Consider the following 9,740-nt stretch of genomic DNA (forward strand, 5'->3'; position numbering starts at 1 on the left):
AAAAAAAATGTCTCCCTATTTCCTCTTACAATAAAACTTGATAAGTGAAATATCATTGATTCAAAACTATTTTTTGCTAAGTTATAGCTTATTATTCTAGTCTACGACCCTTTTAAACTTGTTTTATATCTAAGTTGCCGTGGTCTTTAATCGATCCCTTCCATTTCTACTAGAAATATTTTCTGCTATAAGGAAAATATGTGTACACAACTTCACTACGATATGTTAATTTTTCTTCGAGTTATGGCTTCCGAAACATAGAAAATTGCTTAGTCATAAAGGGGCGGTGCCACACCCATTTTCAAAAATTTTAGTGTTTTCCAATTTAGTGTTATAATTCAATTTAGAAAGTAAAATTCTATTGACACAAAGTTCTTTTTCGCTAAGATATAGCTTATTATTTTCGCCTAAGACCCTTTTAAAAACCTTTTATATAAAAGTGGGCGTGGTCTTTAACCGATCTCGTCCATTTTTTTCTAGAAATATTTCCTGCCATAGGGAAAATTTTTGTACCAAATTTTATTTCGATCCGTTAATTTTTCTTCGAGTTATTGCTCCTGAAACATAGAAAATTGCTTATTCATAAAAGGGGCGGTGCCACACCCATTTTCAAAAATGTTGGTATTTTCCAATTTAATGTTATAATTCAACTAGCGGGACCCCGTTGTGCTACACCAATATAAATATTGCAAAAAAGAATAAAATATCATAGAATTTTTTTAATCTTTATTTCAATTCTTAATCCAAAACATTTGGACACATTACATTTTTCGTTTTTCCATCTGGGATATGAATAAACAAACCATTTGGAATGCCTACTCTGGAACAGGCAACGATAGCTGCACGGTTCCTCCAAATTCAATCCGCATACTCGAAGCGTTTGTCTTTGCGCCTTATTGACTTACATAGCAAATGACAGGCGCACTGGAAATTTCAAACGCTTGAATTCAAATGATATGTCTGTTGGTATCAGTGGGATTCGCGGTATAAGCACAATTTCACATTTCGCTTTGCCGGTCAGTATTGTTGCTTCAATTAAATTCGCCATCAACTTTTTTACATTCAGTCTTGTTCCATTACACAATTTTGGTGCATTTAAATTCCGTAATAAAATAACTGATGAGCTGACCTTCAAATTTAAACAATGCGATGGCACACCAGACGGTTCCAATGAATTCAAAAATTCAACTGGATAATTCACTGAGTCATCTTGATTCATTGCGCTATCCACTTACTTGTACGTTGTCACCACACCTGGCAATTTTTTCAGAATGTGATGATTGATTTCATTGACATGCACATTTTTTGGTGCCAGTATTGCGCGTTCTCTCAACCAATCGTGATTCATGTAATTTTGAACAATATTTGGAAACACTCTTTCAATTAATTATTATTTTGATTGGATAATTGTACAAAAATTTAGAGCGCCTTTTAAATTTGAGGGAAGAAGTTATATGTTTCTTCGCTGAGGATCCGTCTACTGAAACTCAAGAATTGATAGGCAAATTAAAAGATCCTAATTTTTTGCTAATTGCCATTTTGTGTGATGTGTCAATTTTATTTTCGCAATTAAATATAAGTACTCAAGGAAATAACAAATTTATTTTTGACTATATTGCAGCTCTAGAAATATTCGAAAAGCGACTTCATATTCTAGTATCCCAGCTTCGTGAAGGCATTTTAGATAATTTTAAAAATACTAGGGATATATGTGACCGATTTCAAATGCAAGACAAGATCTTTCAATATTTACCGTCATTTGAAGATCTCAAAAATTGTTACCAACAAAGATTTCATGATTTTAATAAAATTAAACTTTTGATACATTTATACGAAAACCCTCTGCTGTGTATAGTAGAAGATATGGAACTGCGGCTGCAAGAAGAGATAAAATTACTTCACAATGATTTCGCCTTGCCTTTAGGAGGGGGAATTCAATTTTGGAAGGTCATAGATGAGCAGAAATACCCTTTATTGAAAGCTGAAATTTTTAAGTTGTGCTCGATGTTTGCAACAACTTATATGTGCGAATCAATGTTTTCATCTATGACTTTTATTAAAAACTCGTACAGAAGCAAGCTCACTGCTGAGCACTTGGAAGATCTGCTAAGAATTAAAGTTTCAAATTTCGTTTTAAATTACGATGATTTAATTAAATAAAAGCATTGTCTCCCTATGTTTGCTATTTTTAACAAAAACAACTTACATGGTGGAATCACCATATGAATAACAAACTTAAACTGTTATGAGCAGTAAAATTCCATCGATATTCACCTACTGGTTAATGTGAAGATAAAATAATATTTCGATCCTTGCGACACCTAGCCGCGATATGAAATATGAGCCTAATCGGACCACAAATACGATTTTTTAAATATATTATATTCCAAGTTTCAAGCTTGTACCTTATCGGAAAGTTACTTAAATTTTAATTACAAAATTCGTTCACAACGGCCTATCAAGTCAAGCTAAACAAAACAGTTTAAAAATACTAAAACTACCATATTTTACTTCTGAAAAATGCAAAAAAATTACAAACACTTTTTCGGGGACAACATTGAAAAATTTTCAATCATATGTACGTATTTTTCGACCGTCCTCTGTGGTAATATTGCGTGCTACACCTCTTTATTGTACGGACGTCGAAAGCAAACTAAATGTGTTTGGTCGTTGATTTTGACGAAGTAGTCATTTTTCGTTCGCTCGTTGTATACGTATATGGCCGCTTAGCAGGTGCTAAGCTCATGCCCACTCATGCTCCAGATGAACTGCCAAATAGGCAACAACAGGATGTCTTTCGTGCAAAGGAAACGAAAAGATACGCAAAACTGCTTCATTACTGCTTATGTATCGCCCCATTTGATATTGAGTGATTTCATCATTTCTATTTTCACCATCTACTCTAAAAACAGCCATATCACTTCCTTTATTCACATATTTACAAATGTATTTGATAGACTTTACTGAGTTACAGTACTCAACATTTATGTGAGCCTGAAAAACTTTTGACAATATCGGTGAATATGGCACGACCCAACGATTGTCAACTTCGATGTCTTGATTGTGCACTCTTATTATCGCCGTTTTACCATTACTTTCTAATGATCGACGTCGATACAATGGATATCCGTCATTGCCTGTTATGGTAACGGAAATTAATGCTCTCGGATACCGCTTTGAACGTTTCCCATCGATCATACATGGTGAATTCATGTATATTTCACCGCATGGATCGTGAATTATGTTTTCTGTTACCACTTCAAATAATTCTGGATCGATGGTTTGATCTGGTATTTCGGCTGATATGACGCTTTCAATCTCGTCCGGTGTGTACGTGTGGTAAACGTCTTTTTTGCCATTCAATCGAGTACATCCAATATTGTAACTTCCCAAAAATGCTTAATTTCACAATTAAATCCATCAATGCCTTCAATTTTTTCCGGAATACACGTGCCGTAACATCGTGTCGATCTGTTGGTGACTGACCGTAGAACAAATTAATTTTTATATCGTTCCACATCGGATTACACGTAAAAGTGATGAAAAGATCTGGTCGGCTATATTTTCGAACATATGACATAGCGTCTTGTGTATATTCGTGCATGTGACGTGGGCTACCAATATAAGAATCTGGTAATATCGTCAGACGTCCGATATCATTAACATTTGCATCATTCGCTATTGCATCTTGCAAATGTATGTACCTTCAGATCGCAATTTGGCTTGATTGAATCAGATGAAATTGAGACGTTCAGTTTCAATTTTTGCATACATGTCTACAATGTATTGGTGGTAAAGTTTACCACATCTCAGAATGTAATTTTGTTCTTGTGCACGAATCATCAATCGATAAGAATAATAATTCATCGCACTAACTTTCTTTTGAACATCCCGAACTGTAAAAAATATGTTCATTCGATTTTAAATTTTAGTTTTTATTTAATATCTGATTTATATAATTAGTATATTATTTACCGGTTCTTGGATCTATCATTGGTATATTAATGTGATAACCATCATCACCTTTCAAATGTAGAATTGGATATTGTAATGCGTCGTAATTGCGGTGAAGCTCCGAAACACGCTGTACTTGTTCATTTCTACGATGAATTGCTATATTGTACGCGGGATTTTGAAACTGATCGCCAACATGAAATACAATGTTTCTTACAGACTACATAACGAATTAGATAAACTAACATTACAGAATAATGTACAGAAGATTTAATAAAGCCTGTTTTGTCATTGTAAAATCAATGACAGTAGTTTCTGACAAAATATTAAATTCTCTCAAAGAGCGCACCAAAGGTGCATTTCCAGCAAATGTCGTTTTTACATAAAATGGATAAGATACACGAAGGTTACGTCTTGGGACATTGAAACTTATTTTATGCAAGAGATGGGCAATCAACGATGCCTTGAATCATGTTAAAAGTAAACGTTAAGGACAAGATAGATCTACGGCTTTCCGGAGATTTCAAGTTTATCAGTTGAAGACGAGCTGTGTAGGTAGGAACCGGGTTTTGAAAATTCAGAAATCGTAAGGCAAATTTAAGGAAAACCTTTTGTACACGCTCAATCCTCTTAATCGGAAGTTGATTATAGGGCCTCCACACGAAGACAGCATACTCAAGATGCGAGCGCACAAAGCTTGTAAATAAAAGGTTCAAGGTATATGGGTCTGAGAAATTAGTGTTGTTACGAGGTACAAACCCCAGAGCTGAGTATGCTTTCGCGATAATGCCACCAATTGCCACTTCATCAATCGTCGGTACATTAAATCTTCTGGCATGCTCACCAAATGGCGTTTTATCCGCTCGGATTATGATTTTGTGATTATCAGATAGAATACGATCGAGAGCGGTTTTGAACAATTTCACCAATTCATTGTTCTGATGAAAAAATCTTTGGAGATCGCAAATAATCGTTCGTTTTGTATGTGAGCCAATTGTGCAACGTTTATCCAACTCACGATTTTCATCTCCGATAAAAGATATTTGCAAAAATTGATGGTTAGCGTCAGGAATGGGTAACAATGCACCCGCTCGATGATAAATCTGACATTGAATCTATAATATGTATGCAATGTAATTTGATGTTGGATCAGAATCCTTAAACACATTGTAGAAACTTTTACTTAGATCTATAGAACAATTAGATATTCCACATGAAGCAATCACCTTAAATGTCCGCATAAAATTGTCTCTTATAATTTTTGTAGCACCAAAAGAAGTCATTTGAAATGATGAATTGTATTCTTGTATATGATTCATAAAATGCTTCGACATTGGTGATCCTCCAAAAATCAGTGAATGCAATGGATCAGGTGGGGTTTCAAATGCCGGCAATTTCACTTTGCCATTAGCCCAACACATGCCAGCCGTTTCACCCAGAAACTTAGCTTATTCACAATGTGGGCATATCGCACTCATTAACCCAAAATATATCCATGCATACTGTAATCAATTTGTAGATCGTAATTAAAAGCAGCACGATACATATTTTCTAGAATACGACGTCGTATTTTTCTTGGTCGTGCTGGATTTATTTGCCGCTGTGGTTCTGCAGATCTATTTCGTGCATATCGTTCACGTCGTATTTCATTTTGTTGTGACAGATCATCAATACTTTGCGGTCTTCTTTGAAGTAACATTCTGTTAGCACTATGCGTACGTCGACCGATATTTTGACGTCTGGCTCGAGGCATTTTCTTCAAGAGAAAGGAAAAAAATTCACTAAAACTCCATGTTGAACGCAAGAAATTTAATTTAAGAAAATCACATGGTCAAACAAATAATGCGCGGCAAAATGCACCCACACGTATATGTCCAAAAGACAAAACGAAAATACAAACCGTGCAAAAAATTTGATGAAAAACATAACAAAACACGTGCGCACGATTAGATACAGTTGAAATCACTAAATGTATTCTGTAAAATGAACGAAGAAAGAACATTTGAAAAAATAATTTTGAAGAGAAAAACATGATACATAATTTCCACAATTTTCTACTATGTTTTTGTTCAACGATACGACATACTTACAGAAGGAATTCCCAATGTATTAAAAATATTGATATGAATACAATTGAAAATGAAGAAATGCTCAATTATGAATCGAGAACTACATAAATATTGAACACACGTGTTGATTCTCCACAGTTCATAACAAAAAGACCTAATGTCAATATACACCGAAAGTACGATGTGACAGATATGTTGTGTTGTGGTGTATCTCTTTCCATTGCACATTGGTCCCAATTCCATTTTTTTGGCATAAATTAAACTAATGCAGGTTAGTAGTTGAAAGCTAACAAATCGATTTTTTCCATTTTAATTAAAATTTAAATAGATTCCACATCGAAATCAAATGAATATTCATTTACACTTTGCAAGTCGTCCTCATCTGAAACGTCATCGTTGTCAGTGAAAGATATATTAACGCAATCTTCATTAGAAATATGATTTGCTGGTTTCAAAAGACTTATTACATCAGGTGGGAGAGCCTTATGTAGATTTTTAGATCTTCCCTTAGTAAGACAAAGGGTAGATAGCAATGGATCCGAAGAGTCCGTAGCTCTATGGAAAACATCAAACATATTGTTAGTTCGACTGTTTTTTCGAGCGCGTGATAGCCTATCGTGCTTATAAAATTTATTTCGAGCTTCCGAAGCATTTTCTCCAAGACACCCAACCGGAAGTGCAAAAGCGTAAATAATCTGAGAACCGTGCGCTAAAATTTTGTGAACGGTCGGAGATGTTGGATGCCACGGATACTTTTCCAAATACAGAAGCGCAGCTTTTTCACAGAATAGTTGAAATTTTGAAGCATTAACATTAACATATAACAGGAAATTGTTATTAAAATTGTATGAAAATGTTTAAGGACTTCTTTATCAAAGTCTAATATTGACGCAAACAAGTCACAATTCGAAAACGCTCTCCTAGCCGTGTTACCATCATTGGAACTTCCACTTCCGTTTTGTTTCGTGCAGTCCGATTCCTTCCCATAATCTCTTTTGAATTTTTGTTTGACGTTCTCTCACCATAGCCTTATCATTTGATTCTCTTACTCGTCATTTATTTACCCCGATCCTATAAGATATTTTCAGCACAAACTCCAGAAATCGGATTCACGCGTGAAGGGGGCTCACGCCATAATGCAGACTTCCAGGCCTTGGTTTGAAATACTCGGAATTCAGGTCATTAGTTTTGATAAATTCCGTGGGCTTTGCTCCACATATCGGACATGATTGACAGGAATTAGCATTCGTCAATATATTCAAGACTTTTCCATCAATTAAAGTCATGTGCAGTTCAAGCTCGGCAGTACTAGTTCTCTTTATAAAGCACACAAATGGTTGCAAGTCTTTAAAATATGTTCCATTGTTTCTTTGGCAAATTCTATTTAAGTTTCATTAGGAGTTATGGGAATGGGCTCTTTATACTCAAGCCTTTTTCTAACCTCACTAAATTTGCTAGGTGTAGTCAATGTCTCCTTTAACACAAGTGCCACGTCGTTAAGTTTTGACTTCCTAGCTCCCATAGCAGCTGCGTGGGTAAGCAGATTTGTATTATGCTCATGTTTTGCCAAAAGCTCAGCAGCTAATTTTCTTTTTAATCTAGTACCGCCTTCAAAATATGTCAAGGAGGGGCGTCCCAACCTTACTAGACTTTCGTTTTCTCCAATTTTTATTACCATATGCGGAGAATGTTTACTCTTGAATCGTTCAATATCTCCCTGGAATTTAAAAAAAAAATCTCTTAATATAAGTGTCAAAATTTGCAATTTGTTTGTTAATTTCTTGAATTTTCCGTTTTGTGAGACTTGGACTAATTTTAACGAACACCCACTTTGAGATTGATTCTTTGTTTTTTCTATTTAATACCCAAATGTCGAACAATTCAGAATTGTTGAGATAGAAGTTCGATGGAAAAATATCGAATTTTTTAAAAACGGCAAAAAACGGCTATAATATTTTTGCACGGCTTTATTAAATACACTTTACTAAATAATATAGGGTATTTACTTTTGTGAAGTATTGTGTAGTTATATAACTTTTTGTCTACGAAACACAAAAATTATAAAATTTGTTTAACATAAAATACCTTTCGCAAAGCACTTCAAAGCTACCCTAATACACTTAGGAAGATGAAAAAACTTGTTAAAAGTAAATTATACTTAATTTTTCCTACGTTATCCACAAAAAAGTACACTTTTTTCAATCAAGCTTAGGTTTTCCACTAATAAATAATTTACAGCAAAAAAAAAAATACGCAAAACTTAAATATTATTGTCTCGATACAGCTGACTTTGAGGGCTTGTCAGAAACTAATGGTTGCCAGATGTATTGAATAAAACTGGTTTTTAGGTGCAATAGTATATGAACTGTTGGAAACTACATGCCTTTTTTGAACACTTCAAAGTTTAAAAATTGAGTTTATGTCACAAATTTTGGATTTGGGACCAATGTTCATTGTATCTGAAAAATCCCTATTGCCAAAATGGCAGCCATGTTCATTGTTCATACTCTTGTCTAAGAAAACTCGATCAGATGCATATGAAACAGTACAACACATCATAAATACATTTCTTCATTACTTTTTTTATTCTTAAGGCATCAGAGTAAAAAAGTTAGTAAGTGTGTAGGAACAACAATTTTCGGGACGCTGGTGAATATATTCGTTGAACTCGAGGGATTCTATGAGTTAAGTTACCAAATAGCTGTAGCGATATTGATTCGAAAACAGGCGGACGAATGTTTCTAATGTTGACTTGATCCGTAATTCGAATAAACATTGTATATGTAAATCTTATGTCTATCAGATTTGGTAGTCGTAAATTTGCAAGTTGAATGTCAACAGTCAACGATTCTGTACACTCGTTTTCCCAATAAGTGATTTCTCGTCGTGAAAGAAGATTGAACACGTTGCGCCGAACCGTTGTTTGTTGGGACAGTTGTATAATGAAGAGATATTGTAAATTTTCAGTAAGGAAGCGCCCATTTGAGAAGAACCAGTTGAAATTTGCGGAATGTTTGATTTCGAGAAATTTAAAATATTGACCGAAATAATGCATCAGCGCTTCGTCGTAAAAAATGCGATGAACTCGATACACTTGAATTCTTGTTGTCAAAGTCTCAACCAACATTATTTCAACTGTATTCATGGTTGTTTCTGAAGAAAAGCAACGCAATTCTATTACCATGTTGTTTCTTTGACACAACAAAATAACACTTAATAAATTTAGTGGGACTTTACTCACCAAATTGAAGCACAGCATATACCGAATTAACTTAAATCCAGTTCATTTTTTTTTCACAGTTTTTATGAAAAAAAAAAACAAAAGAAAACAAATTACTTCTTTTTTTCGTTTGGTTTTCACTTCAGAAATGCCGAACGTCAAATTATAATTCTAGAAACGTCAATTCCATTCAATAATGCAAAATAGAAATGAGCACCACCTATTCCATTTCATGAAATAACGAAATATGCAAAAGTGTTTTATATAAAAGTGGGCTTGGTTTAACCCATTTCGTTAAGTTTTCTTCAAAGCATTCCTTATAGTAAAGGCAAACCCTCTGCCGAATTTTGTTACGATATGTTTAACGATTTTTGATTTATGATTAATAATATTTGTATAATTGATTTTATCACAAGTGGGCGGTGCCACGCCCATTTTAAAAAAGTTTTTCAAATTTTTGTCTAGAGTCTCAATATCAGCCCACACATCAAATTTCA

This window comes from Eurosta solidaginis, chromosome X, assembly GCF_040869045.1.
Source record: "Eurosta solidaginis isolate ZX-2024a chromosome X, ASM4086904v1, whole genome shotgun sequence".
NCBI classification, from domain to species: Eukaryota; Metazoa; Arthropoda; class Insecta; order Diptera; family Tephritidae; genus Eurosta; species Eurosta solidaginis.